Genomic DNA, 18,879 nt, shown 5'->3' on the forward strand with positions numbered 1-18,879 from the left:
TAGCCCATGCGCACGCACCGGATAACTATCGCAAGTGCTATTGAGACAAATGGCTCTCAGTTTATGAAAATAGGGTGCCATGCACTCCATGAGTTGCTCGTGTGTTTGTGCTAGTTCTCGCCAGTTTATTCCTAAGTAGATTTCATTATTTTGGTAATAACTTTTTATCCCAATATTCGATTGAGGTAATTTAATGTGCTTTAGAAGGAAAAATAAAGGACTACAATTTTTTTAGAAATACAATTTCTCCAATTCGAATGCCTTCTATTTGGAAAACGAGTCTCAAATTGAGGCTAAAAATCAAGAGTATAACTTTTTCAGCTAGAAATTTATTTTGTGGAAATATTTCGGATATATTCCATCCGTTAGGCTCCAAATTGCATCCAATTGAACCTTTTGCATATTTGATCTTTGTTTTATGTTTCGAATCGACTATCGAATTGTCGCAAGTTGGTCTTCATACTTTTGATTTCACACTTTTCCTTGATTTTTCCTTTGTTTCTTCTAATTTCTCATTCAACCATTGAGTTTTACCAATAGGCATAAAATAAAACAGTTTAGGATATATTTTATCAAAAGAACTACTATATATTGATATTTAGGCCCTTAATAAGTGTATAAAATATTTGAAATCACAATATTAAATCTACAAACTGCTTTAAAGTCACAATATCAATCAATATCTACTCTTCCAATGCAAAATTGACATGCGTGTATATGAATGACTAAATAGGCAATCATGAATTTACAAGTTGCTTTAATTCTCGACCCTCTATGGTCAAATATATCTTTTCACCTCTCATATGATTTATACACCACCAAACTTATCCTTTTTACTCTTTTCCCAATATGCAATCCAAGGTTGAACTTTTATTATTATCCTCAACCTCTTTACTTCAAGTGAACTCTACTAATTGCAATTTAACACATCAATGAACAAGGACTCTCCAAATATTTTGATTGCTTCGACCTCTAGGACTTGACTAGGCAAATAATCCCTCGTTGAAAGTCAAGTTTTCTCAAATAAGTGTTTGGAGCTAAATCAGGGTAATCGGTATATCTTCTATTTCATGCACTTATTATTATTATTATTATTATTATTTTTTTCAAATTTTAAATCTTTTTTGCTGTCTCCCTCCCTTAAACTTTCTATATGACCTGGTAATGAGCTTTTGTCTAATAACTTCCAAATCAAGTAATTTTGGGGCATCATGTTGTAAATAACCTAGTAAGCTTAATAACTCAAGTCATAAAGATTACGAAAAGATGTCATTTATATATTTTTCTAACCTGATCAATGCAGTGGATCTCGTTAAAGACCTTTCTAATCAAATCAACATCTAACTTAAGACTTTCGTCTAATTTTATCCAATTAATTTTAGAAAATTCATACATAAGTTTTTTACACATGGAAGTGCAGTCCACATCCGTATCATTTTACAACTGTAAAATCGCCCCTAAACTATGCTGAATTTGGTTTTAAAGATAAAGAACTTAATATGGTTTTGATATAGCATTTATGTTCGACTAACTCAACCTATGAAGCATATGAATAAACTCATTTCATCACAACGTCAAACTCAATTCTAGTGTACATATAATATCAAGTTTTGCAGGGTTAAGCATTAATCAATCTAGCATGAAACCAATTCACCGTTCATAAATCAACACCAAATCTCAAATATAATCATCATTATTGACACACTATCCATCCCATACAAGCACAGAACCTAAACATGAATATAGTTTTTTTGAAAATTTTCAACTTTTTTGATTTTTCTATTATATACACAAGCAATAATGAAAAATAATCACTCAAACACTCGAAATCATAAGTAAAATAAAACCTCAAAAAAAAAAAATTTCACACCTCCAAGTTTAAAATTGACATTGTCATCAATTTCTTATTGTAATAAATGAAAGTGTGTGGGGTTACAACTTTTGTGACAATATCAAAGGAAAAAACACAAAAAATCTTGTTCATTATAATAATCAATGTTGTGTACCAATAGCAACCATTATATTTAATATTTGTAGTGTTTATTTTGGATATTAACTTTGTCAGCTTGAATATTATCTATATTTTATTGAAATAGGAATTTGGGAAAAAAAACGAGGCAAGAAACAGGACAAGCCCCCTGCCCCGCCCGGTTGCCATCACTATACACATACGTGAATCAAATGCTCTGATCTAAACTATTAAATACAAAACGATGGACGTTATGATGGCTCAGATTGACACTTAAATGAACGGTAGGATGCTTTGGATCAAAATCCGATGGTTGAGGTTGATGACCCTTGCTTATAAAAGTCCCACACCTGACAGTTCCAACCACCTGCTTCGAAGCTCGTGAGTACTTCATCCTTAACTATTTGAATTTTATAATGGAATCAATTCTGACCTTTTATATGTTATAGGATTGGGAGATAGCTTTGAACTAACCTATGTGGAATTGGGGATTATAGAAGACATCTACCTTCGTCCTCTGGCTTCTCGAGAGTTTGATCATTTGATCACAACTAGGTGATTCTTTGAGGAGTTTGGACTAATGGCAAGAAGAGGTCAAACTTAGAAAATTTCTTACTATTTGTAGAGGATAATTCGTACTGAACCTCCATGTTTTTCTTTTGTTCATATAAATTTTGACAAAAGAAGTACCCAGTCCTTGATATAGCTTCTGTCCTTGTTGCAACCTCCACAACTCGAAAGAATGTATAAATCATCATTTGTTGTTACCAAGCGAGGGACTAAGTAGAAAAGGTTAGCAAATAGGATGTTGGTCGTGAGGGTGAGGGACAACCCTCTCAAAGGATATGGGCAAAATTAAGGTAGAAGAGGTCCCTAAGAAGAAGGATATGGGATGAGGGTCTACTATCAGCTTAATGCCTCTAATCGAAGTCCCTACAGGGAAAAAATTAATGGTAACCTCCATTGTTGCTATAAGGGAGTCAAAGAAGGTCAACTGCTGTAGAGCCTCTAAGGTAAGAGCTTTCGAAAAAGCTCAATAATTTAACTTTGATTACGACATCGCAATCGACTCCTTGACTTTTACAACTCTTTTATGTTAATCTTTTTATCTAAGAAATTGCCAATACAAGGTAGCATCTAAATGTAAGGCTCATAGTCTATAGTGGAGATAACTGGCTTTGTACTGAAATTTTTACCCAGTTGGAGTTTCTCCGTAAACATATCTGGTCTTATTTACTGCTTTCAGACTACAAAATGTGCATTCAAACATATGATAACTAAACTTGTATGCTTAATCATCAAAAAACAATTAGCATCTGTTTGGCCCCCATTTTTATCTCTTCTTATTCTCATTCTTTTTTTCTCTCCTATTTTCAACCACACAATCTTCCATAAAATAATACTACACACAAATCAAAAACTTTTCATTCTTTTTCAACCACACATTTTTCAAAAAAATATTATTTCATCCATTAAAATTAGCTAAGAATGGGGGTCAAACACATGCTTAATAAGTTACTTGGTGCTTTTAATTGTAAATTTCACACGTAAGGTCAAATTAATAAATAATCTAGAATGCATAATTTGATAATCATAGCGTTCCGAGAATTTCACAAATGGTATCAGAGTATATTAGAGTGATTTTACACACATTTTATACATAATTCTCAACACTATATGAAATAAAATGATTTTTGAACTGATTCTTTTTTTTTTAAATTATAATTATTTTTTTGATCATTTAGATTGATCAAATTAATTATTTTAAATACAAAGTTATGAATTTTCATAAACGATAAGGTAATAGAATTTTTTTTATTATAAATTTATATATTTTTCATTTTTTGATGATATATTAGGAAGTTATATCATCTTATCATAGTTGTGAGAACCATAAATAGAATGAATTTAATAAAATCTCTTATAAATGATAAGAAATTCTATTAAATTCTAAGCTGAGGATAGCATCCTATAGTTCTTATATTAGGTAGGAACATAATGATGTTATACTAGATAATAAAATATATACTGAGATTTAAATTAATTAACATTTTACTCGATTATTTAAGTATGAAAAAAATTGGAGAATCCATCTAATAATCTATACACTCGATTTAAACAAATTAACATTCTACTGGATTTGCTACAAAACTATTGTTTTGAGCTGTCATATTAATTGTCCCCACATCTCTCTTGATTCCCAGTCCAGAATATCTTCATCTCTTTCTTAATACTCTAAATTCGTAAAGCGATTAAGGAAATTATTTATTGTTTAATTGATTTTCTAATGTGAGATTGTGTAATTTTATTCAAATTTTGACAGGAAGCACTTGTCTTGAATCTGATCATTGGCATTATATACACTTTAATGCTGATTGAAATTTGTTTCACGGAGTATGGATTTTATCTTTTCTTATTCAATTATTCCATGTGGCTATTATATTGGCCAATATATGATTGATTTACCTGAATAATCATTTCATATTTCGTGGTTGCAAAGTAGGAAATCTGTTAGATTACACAAAGTTGAATACCACACAATATTTGGGCAATTAGATTACGTGTGTATCTCTGAAATTCGATTACAAATTCATATATTCTCATTTCAATAATTGAACTATATATATGTAACAAGTGAGGAATCTGAATTCCAAAGTGAAAGACTGAAGTTTGAGATCAGGCAGGCATGGAGAGCAAAAACGTAAGAACCAACACTTTAGTTATGTTGTTGATGCTATTACTTGCAGGGCAAGCAAGTGCCTCTTTCAAATCCTGCTTTGAACCTTGTGCTGTTGGTTGCTTTCTTGGAAAAGATAAATTCAAGTGTGCACTAAAATGCTTGATTACGTGTGTTATTGACTTCAAGTCGAGTAACTCGACAGCCACGGGGCTAGATTATTGCAAGCTTGGTTGTGCCGTTCATCAATGTGCTCGTTTTGGTAGTGGTACGTATTTTTTTTTAAACTTCCCCCTCATATATGTGTGCGCGATGCAAAATAATACTAAACATGTCACGTGTATTCAATATGATTTATTATATACGTATTCTATTTATATATCCGAGCAATATTTGATATATTGAGTCGAATACGAATGTATATGATTGAGGAAACCGGGACATATTACTCATATCCGGTGTATGTACCAAATATGCCGTTTTCTTATTTTGTAGAGTCTATATAGGTGTTTGGATCATGGACGGACTAATTCTGTATATGCTTAAACGATTGATAAACTCATCATTGTTTATATTTTGATATGAAACTCAATTCCTAAGAGAGAATTTTACAAATGAATATCCTATAAATGACATAAAAAATTTGAAATCATTGAATATTTTGTATAGGCTAATATATCTTTGTAATCGTTGAATATTACAGATATTGACAAAGTCGATAGCTGTGTGAATGAATGTGAGATGCACAAGTGCAAACTGTTGACAAAACCGTAAGGCATAGCATCACCGTTTTCAACAACCCCGTCATCACCAATTGGAGCTCCATCACCAAGACAATAATGGTGACATTAATTTAGGGTACAATCTCATGCATCTTTGCTAGCCAAGTTCTGTAAATGTGCGATTTTAAAGTAATAAAGGTGAATTTATAATTTTCTTAGAGAAATAATTGCTTTACTTTGTATTCTCTTTAATTTAATATTTTTTAAACAATTCAATTGATGGGTTTGCCCCCAGAGAACTATTTGGCTATCCATATCCGAACAAAAACGAGCCTAAAATGCATTGATTCTAAGAAATTTCGCAATATAAGGAAATAAAGAGTTCGTTAATGTTGGAGGAATATTGTGAATAGTGACGCCAAAATAAGTATAATGATGGTTTGTAAATCCGTGCCGAAAATTGGACAGAGTAACGACAAAGAAAACACAAACAAGAAGAAGAAGAAAGTAGGGACAAAGTCGAGGCAAGAGTTGGACTCTTTGTCCTTAAATCGAATTTGCCCCGCAACGGTGCCTACGAATTTCGGCAATCGACTCCCAAGATACAACGGCTACACTTGTGTTTGTAGCACTCCAAAACACAAGTACAACGAACCAAATTTAGGCTTATGTACTCCAAGGATGAAATGAAGGAAAATCAAAATAAATGAAATGATTTTGATTTTGGATAGAAGAGAGGATGAGAGATGTTTTGCATATCAAATTGTGAGAAATAGGACACCCAAAGGATCCTATTTATAGACCATGAAAGGGTGTGGACGAAATGGTTGAGGTCAAACCATGCACCCTTTCCAAACAATGCACCTTTATGAAAAGGTGTCTATTCACCGGACAACCGTGCGGTTTACCAACCATGCGGTCGCACGGTCAAATATTTTGACCTGATTTTCGTAATTTCTCATTCATCCGATATTGGTTTTCGAAATGCCAAATATACCCTTCAATACATGCAGAGAAATCAAAATTCTCTTTCGGGGGCGTTGCGGCGAAGTGGCAAACAATTTTGACTAAACGGATTGAGTCGAGCTTTTGAGTATTTGGCCGAAGTCGATACGAAGTCACTTTAATCGATTTTCAATTCTCGATTTATTTAACCAATATCCAACAATCCCCCACATGAATGGAAATTTCTCGATATGCGCAACACAATGCGAATGCAATGCAAATGAAATGCAGACTCTAACAAATGGAGTACACACGACAAGTCATAGCATCAAGATAGGTAGCTTGTGGCCTTGAACCTTCTTTAGTTGAATACAATCAGATTTATTAGGCTAGTTGGTGAACGCGATGTCTTGAACCATCCGGCCGTTCGTGTAAAACCAAACAACTGTACCAACACCATGACTCATCTAACCTATTCGGTTCTCATGGTTGAGTCCATTTTGGCCCTGGACAACTCTTGGTTTCATAAGTGCTCTGAGAGAATTAAGCCTCAAATTCTCGTAAAAACGGTCCCACTTCACACTTATATAGGTGATCTCATACCTTTCTATCTCAAGGTTATGAATCATTAAAAGTATATATGTATACTTATCCTTATACACATTTTACAAGGTCGATCCCCATTTGTGCGTCCCGAAGCGGCGAAGTGGCAAACAATTTTGCCTAAACGGATTGAGTTGAGCTTTTGAGTATTTGGCCGAAATTGATACGAAGTCGCTTTAATCGATTTTCAATTCTCGATTTATTTAACCAATATCCAACAGTTAATTCATAAAAGGATACTGAACTATTGATCCGAAATTGCGAAAACTGGACAATATTTTATTCAATTCCAAAAATTAAACGTTGAAAAACTAAAATACTATCAATTTATCTTGCCAATAATTAAAAAAGAAAAAGAAAAAAAAAAGGGGATTAAATATGTTGTCCTATTCCTTCATAATTAAAGTTGAAGGCCAAACATTCTGCAATTAAGCTCCATATGATGCTCCAGCCAATGAGCACACGTTTCTATTTGTTTGGTATCCTTTGCGCTAGCCAATTGTGCTGGACTTATTTTCAAGTCCCGCATGCATGTGTACCAACGTCACATATCATTTCTAGCTTCCAACTCTAAATGTCAATCTTATTAAATTGAATCGAATTGAACGATTAAATTGGAAAAAAAGTGAGAAACAGCTCAATACCACATTTGGTTTTGTTGGAAAATTGGAATAATTGTTGGTTTGAACAACTTTTGACCAATTATTTAAGTGGATTCCGTTAGTTGGATAAATGATTTCTTTGGCCGAGTGTATTCACTCCATAAGTAGAATTGGTATATCTATTTATTATCTCAAAACTAATTAAGAGTGTATGAAAAATTAAACCTGAAAGATGACCACTTGAAATTGAAATAAAAAGGGAATAAAAATTGGTGCGAAATTGAAAAGTGTCAATCTCAAGAAAATAGAAAAATAAAAACCATTTTATATTACTCAAGTTTGGAACTTGGGTTTGGACCCTAAGGAGCACCGATAGTCTTTTGGAGGGGAAGGGGGGGCGTATTTTTAAGAAGGGCCAAGTGTAAATGCTATTTTTTTCACTTTAACAAAAAAATTTTGCTAATCATCAAAATGGCCTTTTGTCAAATAAAAAACAAAAAATCCTTAAACAGTTTATATAATTACAAAGATAGAATTTTGTTTAAAAAGACAAAAATACCCTTAATTTACAAATTAAAAAACCAAAAGCTTTTCACTTTATATTTAACTACTTTATTTAATTATTTTTTAAAACGCTTACTTCAATAAAACTTTAATATTTAATTTAATTTCTTCTTAAAATATTCACAAAAATTAATATTTAATTACTTTATTTAATTACTTATTTAAATAAAAAATTAATATTTATCTTGGTTTCTTATTTAAATATTTCTTTAATTAATTGTCTTAATTAGTTATGTATATTATTTATTTAATATTTAATTACTTTGTTTAATTATTTATTTAATCACTTAATTAAATAAAAATTAATATTTAATTTAATTTCTTATTTAGATATTTCATTAATTAGTTATCTTAATTGGTTATGTATATTATTAGTAATTAATATTTAAATACTTTATTTTAATTACTTATTTAAATAAAAACATTATACCATAATATACAAATGGCATAATATCATTGGAGAGTTAAAAAACAATTTTTTCGATACTCCACTCATGGAACTTCACATGTGCATTATGGACATTCTTATGAATTATTACATGTACAATTATCCAATATTTAATTTGATTTCTTGTTTAAATATTTCTTTATTAATTACCTTAATTGATTATGTATATTTAATTACTTATTTTAAAGACTTAAAGAAATAAAAAATTTATATTTAATTTAATTTCTTCTTTAAAAATTTTATTAATTAATTATCTTAATAGGTTATGTATATTTTTATTTAATATTTCATTACTTTATTTAATTATTTATTTAATCACTTATTCGAATAAAAAATTAATATTTAATTTAATTTATTCTTTAAATATCTCATTAATTAATTATCTTAATCAGTTATGTATACTATTTATTTAATATTTAATTAGTATGTAAATCACACGGTGCATGAGAATGTCTAACAGAGATGGGAGTCGAACATTAGGCACGGTCATATTTTCAAGACATTGAACATTATTCAAGATTGTCGGAACTATATTTTTTCTACCAAATGAAGTCGAGTTGGAAGCTCCCGATTATAATAAATTACTCTTTACCCAACGGATATATAGTATCCATTTAAATCGTATGTACACTCTATTTATAGTATGTTACTAATTTCCTCATTTTCTCTATTTATAGTGTGTTACTGATTACATGAAAATTAACCCGACGAATATGTAATATCTATTTAAATCGTATGTACTCTCTATTTATAGTATGTTACTGATTTCCTCAATTTTTTTTATTTATAGTGCGTTATATATGTAATTAAGAGTAATTAGTTATTTATTATATAATTACATAAAAACTAAAGTATTACAAACATTTTAAAAGAATGTTTACATTTTAAATTATTATAATTACGGATCACAATGTACATAAAATAACGCTTACATTTTAAAAAAATGCTTACATTTTAATGCGAGTTTGGTTTATTAGCTCTACGTCACGTTCGATGCTAAAAATTCAATGTACTTCAATGCAAAGACTTCACAATCGCCCGGGTCGATTTCACGGAAGAGGTTGGACAATGTACCGTTAACAGATGTTCTCTTCTTTGCCTCAATCGTGCACGAAGAATCAATATGTTGTGACGACAATCTAATCATCTTGCTAACTATCTATTTTGACACGTCAATAACATGTTTCTTACAATGTGTCACTTCCATTGCCCTCTTCGGCATAATTGTCACGTCATCCAAACTCGCGACATTATTTGTCAAGTTGAGGGGTCCTCTCCAGCATAGTTATATATATTATTTATTTAATATTTAATTACTTTATTTAATTATTTATGTAATCACTTGATTAAATAAAAAATTAATATGTAATTTAATTTCTTATTTAGATATTTTATTTATAAATTATCTTAATTGGTTGTGTATCTTTTGTATTTAATATTTCATTACCTTATTTAAATAAATTTTAAAATATATACAATTATTTCACAAATAAAAAAATATATAGAATTATTTCATAAATACAATTATTACAATTATTTCGTCCCCTCCACTGGCGCCTCTCACATCCCTACTGACATCCATAACGATTCTAAAGAAACATCTGTGTACATCCTCACCCTTCGGACGCTACCCTTCCTGTCACCATCTCCGCCACCTTCTTTGTCACTGTCTGGAATCCCATCGCCTACTAGCTATATCTCCTCGGATATGACTTTGATCCTCCTCCTCGATCAACGATGTCAGCTCAGTGAGCACTTCAAACTGACATATTAATATTTCATCGAGTTAATGACCATGCATTGAGATTTCGAAATGACATACAATATAAATCACAAATGAATAATATGTACCTCAGGATCGTCGCGGAGAACTGATAACTGTCAGCTCTGTCCCAATGGTTAGTTGTTGAATGTGTCAATGTCATTAATAACCTCCAAATGAAAAACGTCGATCGACGTTTTCTTATGATGACACCTCCATATGCTTTCTAGTATAAACATCATCCTCAACTTCAACTTGTCAAACATATCGTCTCATTCCATGAATGCATCTCCTAACTGTGTCAAAGTTACGTCGTAAACAGAATTGACGTAACGTGTGTGCGTGCTCCTCATCCAACAAATCTATGACTAATGTGAAGCTGGCAAAGTTACAATTTTAACTTTGTCGGGAATCTGTCTCATAGCAGTATCCAAATGATAATCCATCCTGTAAAATTTAAAGTGTTAGGACCTCGTATAAGAGACAATGGATAAATCATAATATTTGAAAATTAAATTGTTTATTTACTTATTTAAATTATTTATTGATTATTTAATTGTTAATTATTTATTTAAATTGTTTATTTACTTATTTAAATTATCATTTAAATTATTTATATTTATTGTTCATTTAAATTATTTATTCAATATTTAAATGTACATTTAAATTATTTATTTTAATTGTTTAGTTGTTTGTTTAATATTTATTTTAATTGTTAATTGAATGTTTATTTGTTTATTCTAAATGTTAATTATTTATTTCAATTGTTTATTTAATATTTAATTACTTATTTTTATTATCTATATTTATGGTTCATTAAATTATTTATTTAATACTTAAATGTCAATTATTTATTTCAATTGCTCATTTAATATTTAATTACTTATTTTTTATTTTTTTTATTTATTGCTCATTTAAATTATTTCTTAATATTTAAATGCTAATTATTTATTACAATTGTTTGTTTGAATTGCTTATTTAATAATTAATTACTTATTTAAACTATTATTTTATTATTTATATTTATTTTTTATTTATGTTAATTAATTATTTTTATTGCATAATTAATATTTAATTTACTTATTTATTGAATTTATTTCAATTAGTTATTTATTATTTACTTAAGTAAAAATATACATAAATAATTAACATGAGTCATGAAATATTTAAATAAACAAATAAAGTATAAAATAAATAATTATATATTAAACAAATAATAAAAAATAAAAGTAAATACTTAAATATTTAAATAATTAATAAAATTATTTATTGATTTATTAAATTATTTATTTAATATTTAATTTAATTTTTCTTTAAATATTATTAATTATTTTAATTGGTTATATATATTGTTTGTTTAATATTTAATTAATCTATTTAATTACTTATTTTGATTACTATTTCATATTTTTTAATTCATTTAATTATTTAAATTAATTTTCTTATGATGGCACCTCCATATGCTTTCTAGTATAAACATCATCCTCAACTTCAACTTGTCAAACATATCGTCCCATTCCATGAATGCATCTCCTAACTATGTCAAAGTTATGTCGTAAACAGAATTGACGTAACGTGTGTGCGTGCTCCTCATCCAACAAATCTATGACTAATGTGAAGCTGGCAAAGTTACAATTTTAACTTTGTCGGGAATCTGTCTCATAGCAGTATCCAAATGATAATCCATCCTGTAAAATTTAAAGTGTTAGGACCTCGTATAAGAGACAATAGATAAAGCATAATATTTGAAAATTAAATTGTTTATTTACTTATTTAAATTATTTATTGATTATTTAATTGTTAATTATTTATTTAAATTGTTTATTTACTTATTTAAATTATCATTTAAATTATTTATATTTATTGTTCATTTAAATTATTTATTCAATATTTAAATGTACATTTAAATTATTTATTTTAATTGTTTAGTTGTTTGTTTAATATTTATTTTAATTGTTAATTGAATGTTTATTTGTTTATTCTAAATGTTAATTATTTATTTCAATTGTTTATTTAATATTTTTTAAACTATTATTTTATTATTTATATTTATTTTTTATTTATGTTAATTAATTATTTTTATTGCATAATTAATATTTAATTTACTTATTTATTGAATTTATTTCAATTAGTTATTTATTATTTACTTAAATAAAAATATACATGAAATTTCACATTTACATTATGAACATTCTTATGAATTAGTACATGTAGAATTATCCAATATTTAATTTGATTTCTCGTTTAAATATTTCTTTATTAATTACTTTAATTGGTTATGTACATTCAATTACTTTATATAATTATTTATTGTAAACATTTACTCAAATAAAAAAATTATTATTTAATTTACTTTCTTTTTGAAATATTTCATTAATTAATAATCTTAATTAAGTATGTATATTATTTATTTAATATTTAATTTCTTTATTTAATTATTTATTTTAAACACTTACTTAAATAAAAAATTTAATATTTAATTTACTTTCTTCTTTAAGTATTTCTTTAATTAATTATCTTAATTGGTTATGTATATTTATTACTTTATTTTAAACACTTACTTCAATAAAAGAAATTAATATTTAATTTAATTTCTTCTTAAAATATTAACAAAAATTAAATGATAAAGAAAAAAAATCTGGGCCTTAAAAAATGGGGAATCGGACGTCCGAATCCAGCTTGAACGTCTGGATCCGGATCTGGAGATGGCGACGGGGCTGTTGGAAAACTCAATTTCTAGCGAGCTCTGTCCCATTTTTTCACTTTTTTTAACCATGTCAAACTCAAATTCGACTTTTTCTTCTATTTTAACTATAAAAATTTGAATTAAACTCTTATAACATATTCAAACCTTAAACATTCAAATATATATGTATTAAACTCATAACTTAACATATTCAAATCCTAAACATTCAAATTCCCACATGTATTAGACCTCAATGGTGAATAAATTACAAAGAAACAAATCTTATCTGTGAGAAATGACGATTTTCGGCAATGATAATGAGATTTTTCTTTTTTCTCTTCTCTTAATTTTCTCTTTCTTTCCTCTTTCCTCTCTTTTTTGGGGGTATTTTCAACCCTTTGGTATTGTTTACATTTTTATTATTTTTAATGGGATTTTCAATCAAAGGCTATTGTGGAAAGATGGCCTGTTGCCATCTTCCACTATTTCCTCAGGGAGAGAACTTACATGCTAGTAGGTTGAGCTAAAACCTACGTGCGCATGTCATCATTGCTGGCTTGCTCGACAAGGCACGAGCACGGACACGGGTCATGGGCTTAGGCTTGGGCCCAGTTCGTATATATATTTTTAGTAAAATAATATTTTTAATTATATTATTTTATTAAATTACATAATATATTTTATTTATTTATTCCCCAAATTTTCCGTGCGTGACACGTGGCATCTTATAAAAACCGACAATTGCTGATAGTTTTAACTGCCCCTGCAAAGGGGTTGTGTCTATTCCAAACACAATGTGTCGACTATTGTGTCTTTTGGACACAACATTTCAACTTCTATATATAGATCCCCATATCCCAAATTTTATTCATTTCAAAATCTCTTATGATTTTCTCTCTTGCAAAATACCATCCTTTCGTCCCGTAGTATTCCATATTTTGCATTTCAGTACCAAATATTAATTTAGTGTATTTTAGTCCTGTAGTTTTCGAGAAATCAAACTATTAGTAGGTTTCACTAAGTCTTGTAATTTGGAGTGTTACTATTACAAGTCGAGGTAGTTGTATCTTGGAAGACGAGTGTCGGGAGACCATCAGCACTAGTTCGGGGCATTATCGTCTTAAAAAAAATGTGTGTAGACTAGTTAAGTCGCTATACGGATTAAAGCAAGCGCCAAAACAATGGCATGCAAAATTTGACAAAATTATGTTGTCAAATGAATTTAAATTAATGAATGTGATCAATGTGCTTATATTAAAACCACACATAGTGCATATGTAGTTGTATGTCTCTATGTTAAGAAAGTCCAATTAGAACTCTAGTAGACTTAAGTCTACATTTGGCCAAACATAAAGGTGAGCCCGTATATCAGTTGGAGTACTCTCGTATAATAGGTAGTCTAATATATATTACCAACTGCACTATCCAGATATAGCACATACAATGAACAAACTTAGTAGGTTTACAAGTAACTCAAATAATGACCATTGAAAGGCATTGATAAGGGTTCTTATATATCTACAATATACCTCAAATGTTGAATTACATTATACTAGATATCCAGTTGTATTAGAAGGATGCAATGATGCTAATTGAATATCATATACAAAAGACTCAAAAAAATCCACTAGTGGTTATGTTTTTACCATTGGTAGTGCAGCCGTGTCTTGGAAGTCCTCTAAAAAAATGTATATAATTCGATCCACGATGTAATTTGAATTAATAGCTTCAGATAAATCTAGAGAAAAAGCAGAATGGCTTCGTAATTTTTTAGAGGATATTTCATGTTAGCCTAAACCTATGCCTACAGTTCATATGCATCGTGATAGTTAGTCGGCTATCGATAAAGCATAAGTAGTATGTATAATGATAAGTCTTGGTATATTCGTCAAAAACATAATACAATTAAGCAATTGATCTCAAATGATATTATTTCCATAGATTATATAAAATCTAGAGAAAATCTCGTGGATCTGCTTACCAAAGGTTTACCAAGAGATCAAGTATTACATAAAATAGGCTTAAATCCTATTACATAACGATTTTTGTAATGGTAAACCAACCGTACTGACTGAAGATTCCAAAATCTTGGTTCAATGGGACAACGAAGTTATGAAAATTCCAAAAGTACTTCGAAGTTAACTCCCACCCATTTCTATGATAAAAAAAAGTGCTACATGTAGAAAGTTCTAGGTTAAATTATACTTTTAATTATTTCTATATATCCAAGAAGAATATGGCAGGTACTCTTACTAGGAGGTCACCTATATAAGTGTGAATTGGGGTCGCTTCTATGAGAATATTTCAAATGCTTGAATTCTCTAAAGCACTTATGAAATCTAAGAGTTGTTCAGGGTCAAAATGAACACAATAGTGAGAACTCGAAAATGTTAGTATGGCTATTGTGTTGATACTATTGTCTTGGTTTACATTAATGGCTGACAGTTTAAGACATCGCATTCACTGAGTAGTCAAGTAAATCCTACAGTATTCTACTATAGAAGTTTCAAACCCATAAGGTACCTATCCAGATACAATAACTTTCTGCTTGATCTCTTTATAGGGCCTGCATCATCTATTGTATTAATTTCTATTCATGTGGAGAATTGTTGAAAAATTGGTATAATCAGTTGGTTTGATCAATTTTTGACCAATTATTTAAGTGGGTCTCATTAGTTGGATAAATAATTTCTTTGGCTTAGTGTATTCTATTCCATAAGTAGAATTGGTATATGTATTTATTTTTTCAAAAATAATTAATTGTGAATGAGAAATTAAAGCTAAAAGATGACCATTTGAAGTCGAAATAAATTGGAAATAAAAATTTGTGAGAAATTGGAAAGTATCAATCCCATATAAGATAACTATAAGAGTAGAAACCACTTCATTTTGCTCAAGTTTGGGACTTGAGTTTGGGCCCCAAGAGGCACCAATAATCTTTGGAAAGGAAAGGACCTACATACTAGTAAGTTGAGCTAAAGCCCACACGTGCGTATCGCTACCGTTGTGCAGAGCTAGCTTGGCTCTGCACGGCACGGATCATGGGTCATGGGCTTGGGTTTGGACCCAATCGTTATATATTTTTTTGGCAAAATTATATTCTAATTATATTATTTTCAACTGTTGTATCTTTTGGATACAATTCGATATTTCAAATACTATATATATATCCCAATGTCCTGAGTTTTATTCATTCCAAAATCTCTTTTGATTTCCTATATCGTAAAATACTGTCCTTCCTTCCTACAGTATTACATATTTTGCATTTCAATCCCAAATATTAATTTCTTGCATTTTAGTCCTCCAATTTTTGAGAGATCAAAATATTAGTAGGTTTGTCAGGCCTTGTAATTTGTAGTGCTACTATTACAAGTCAAAGTCATCGTATCTTGAGAGATGAGTGTTGAGAGATCATCAACACCAGTGTGGGACATTATCGTTTTAAGGAAAATGAAACGAATTCTTGCCTCAACCATTATCATTCTAATTTTATTACGTTCATTTTGTAAGTCAAAATTCTACCCTACCATTTATTCACTATCTATTATATATCTTACTGCACGGTAATCTCGATTTTTTTAATAAACAGGTTTTACATAATAAGCTATAATAAAATTTGTAAAAATCACACAAAAGGCCTTCCAATCTCAGAACTTAGCTTTTATGGTCCCCATTAAAGGAAATCTCAAACATATATTATTCTTGGTGCAACGCATTAAGCATTCATTTTGAGAGGCATGGTTGCCCCCTTCACATAGGCTCTTCGCTAAGGGCCCATTTGGTTATACTTTTATTTTGCTTTTGTTTTTGCTTTTTGCAAGAGAGCTTTCTAAACCAAATATTGAACATGTTTAATTAATTTTCTTAAGTCCAACTACATTGCATTGTCATAATCCACATTGTAAATTTGAAAGAAGTTGACCTCATTTCTTGAAAATTATTAACTTTCTCTAAAAGGGATGCTATAAATAATAATCCTATAGGTATTAAACTATTAAAGGAGTGTTTCTCTTGCTGGAATGGGATACAGTTAAAAACTGTAGGGTTCATGAAATATATGGGGACATAGAATTACTATGGGGATTGCTACATGTACATCGAGCCTTACAGCTTAGTTACAACCCCCTCACATGGGGACAGGGTCCGCACATTAATTGGGTGTGGGCTCCTCCCCTCATGTGAGGGGAGTGTACAACGAGCTGTACAAGGGGCTTTATTCAATTACTATAGACTTTCTAAAGTACTTTTGAGCTCCACGAAGTACCTCTGAAACACACTAAATATGGTTCTAGAGAGTGGGAGTATGTGCTAGCAATCGATTTACTTCGATTCTAAATATAAACAAACCAATGGGAACTTATACATGAAATCTTTGGTTCCAAATGTGATTGTGAAAGAAAACCAGATCTAAGCATCCGGTTCCAGAAATAAAGTTTTATGATAATAACGAGCGAATTTACATTTGGCTCCTGTTTGGTAAAAATTAAAATCAATAATCAATTTTAATAACGAGCGAATTTACATTTGGCTCCTGTTTGGTAAAAATTAAAATCAATAATCAATTTTAATATATATTTCATCAACGTTCATTAAAATCTGATAAAAATTTAATTTTCATCAAATAAGGACTAGATACATAGACTGAAGTTCCATAAATGACTAGATCATACACATTAAAAATTTGGGAACAATTCGCAAATGCCCTTAAATAGTTTACTAATTCTATTCTTACTTTTAAAACATTTTTATACTCAAAAAAACATTTTTTATTTGTCTTTGTTTTAATTTTATAATAAATTTTGTAACATGGTATGTTACATTTTGTAAAATTACGTTGCACAAATTTTATCACCAAGTTTCCACCAATATAACTGCTATCACTTGTAATTCAGTGTAATACACACATTTTGCCTCTTATTTCTACTTATGGTTTGATAAAACTCTCGAACCGAAACAAACGAAATCAGACCCGAATAGAACTAAGCGATTCTTCTTAAATTAAATATTCAAATGGGTATCAGATTCTAGTATTTACGAATTTGATTTGGTTTTCGGTTTTAGATCAAAAATTGAAAAATCGAATAAGAACTGAATCTTCCTAATTTTTTTTTAATATTAAACAAGCCAAATTATTTTAATTTTTACATGTTTTCATTTGCCAACTAATTAATTGTGCTAAAAAAGATCATTTTCGTATTTGATTTATCAGCTAATCAATTGGACTAGTTTCTAAGCAACTGAAAAATAAAAAAAGATCAAATGGCCAATGGGTGGAAGTTTAGAGACAAATAAGCATTGATGAAAAGTTAAACAACCAAAATTGGAGTAATTTAACATGGAGGACCAAGATGGATGAAAGAATAAAAAGAATGATGAAAAGGAAAAAAATTAGAAATCTTTGTAACTGGGCAGCAGACCAGTTATATAGGCTGGGTGATCGCCAGCTCTTGACCTTACAGGAACTATTTTATACGCCTTGGAAACGGCCCCGTTTCTACTAAGTGCCCACCCAGGCTAATTCGGCCCGAAAATTCTATATCCTTTAGAATTCAATTCTAACAATGAAACTTCCAATTTGACATATGATATGTACGTTTCTAGAGATTTTTGGAACTCTTTGAAAGGATTATAAATACCAACTCCCAAAATATAATCAGGATATGGAGAATTTAGTAGCAAAGGAGGCAAAAACACATCAAGATTCAAGAACATCAAATTAAATTCAAGACTTTCCAGGTGATGAATAACTTTTATATCTTTTGTTTTCTTCTTCCTAACAAGCTAGACTAGATTTATTTACGCTAGAAGAACGATGAACCAAGTAATATGAATTATTAATCTTTAATTTTACATATTTGACATCAAAAACATGTTTTTAGATATTGAATGATTTATATGATT

Source organism: Olea europaea, chromosome 10 (assembly GCF_002742605.1).
Source record: "Olea europaea var. sylvestris chromosome 10, O_europaea_v1, whole genome shotgun sequence".
Taxonomy (NCBI): domain Eukaryota; kingdom Viridiplantae; phylum Streptophyta; class Magnoliopsida; order Lamiales; family Oleaceae; genus Olea; species Olea europaea.